Source organism: Eptesicus fuscus, chromosome 4 (genome assembly GCF_027574615.1).
Source record: "Eptesicus fuscus isolate TK198812 chromosome 4, DD_ASM_mEF_20220401, whole genome shotgun sequence".
Taxonomy (NCBI): domain Eukaryota; kingdom Metazoa; phylum Chordata; class Mammalia; order Chiroptera; family Vespertilionidae; genus Eptesicus; species Eptesicus fuscus.
Window position 1 is genome coordinate 56,027,695 of NC_072476.1, and position 936 is coordinate 56,028,630.

Sequence of the window (936 nt, forward strand, 5' to 3'; positions counted from 1 at the left end):
GTCGCTACATAAAGGCATGTAGAGAAAGCTTGAATATGAGGTCCTCATAGTGAAAATGGAGCTGGAACATAAAATGTGAGCCTGTGTTCTGCCACTATGAAGATTCCACTGTTGTTTGTAGGAAATGCAAGCTTTTAGGAGCGTTTCCATTAAAAAATGTAATAATGCATATCCTCTCTCACCTTGGATTTTCCTTCTGATGCACTCTACTAGCAGAGTTTAACAGGGATGTGGCAGGCTGAGAAGAAATGTAGTTTACAGAATCCAATTTTCAGCACCACAACAGGAAAGAAAAAGGCTGAGGTTTTTTGTTTTTTTTTTGTTTAAATATGGAATGCTTCATGAATTTGTGTGTCATCTTTGCGCTGGGGCCATGCTAATCTTCTCTGTATCGTTCCAATTTTAGTATATGTGCTGCTGAAGTAAGCACAAAGGCTAAGTTTTAATTGAAAGGAAAGGACTTTATAACTGACACACATGCTAGGAACCAGAAGGGTCACAATAATGTGGGAGGATATAAAATAACTTATGAAAATATTTATCATAAATTTGCACAATCAAGAAGGTGTAGTGTTTCATCAAAAATATTATTCACCATGATCAAGTGAGATATTTTCCTGGGGTGCAAAGTTAGTTCAATATCCATAAGACAGTTAACATAAACAAAATTAAGGATAAAAATCATATGATCTTATCAATACATGCAGAAAAATTACTTAACAGAATCCAACATCTATGTATGATAAAAACACACAGCAAAGTGGGGATAGAGGGAACATACCTCAACATAATAAAGGCAATATATGACAAACCCACAGCTAATATCATACTCAACAGTGTAAAGCTTTTCCTTCAAGATCAGTAACAAGATAAGAATGTGCACTTTCACAACTTTTAGTCAGTATAGTATTAGAAGCCCTAACCACAGCAATCAGA

The 936-nt window shown here is 35.3% G+C and overlaps 1 non-coding gene across 1 annotated transcript; it reads right to left on the minus strand.

Annotated features, from left to right (window-relative positions):
* Positions 1-323: 323 nt before the first annotated feature.
* Positions 324-430, minus strand: LOC114232620 (U6 spliceosomal RNA). The gene has a single exon (XR_003618702.2). It is a non-coding gene; the product is annotated as a U6 spliceosomal RNA (small nuclear RNA).
* Between the last annotated feature and the right edge of the window lie 506 nt (positions 431-936).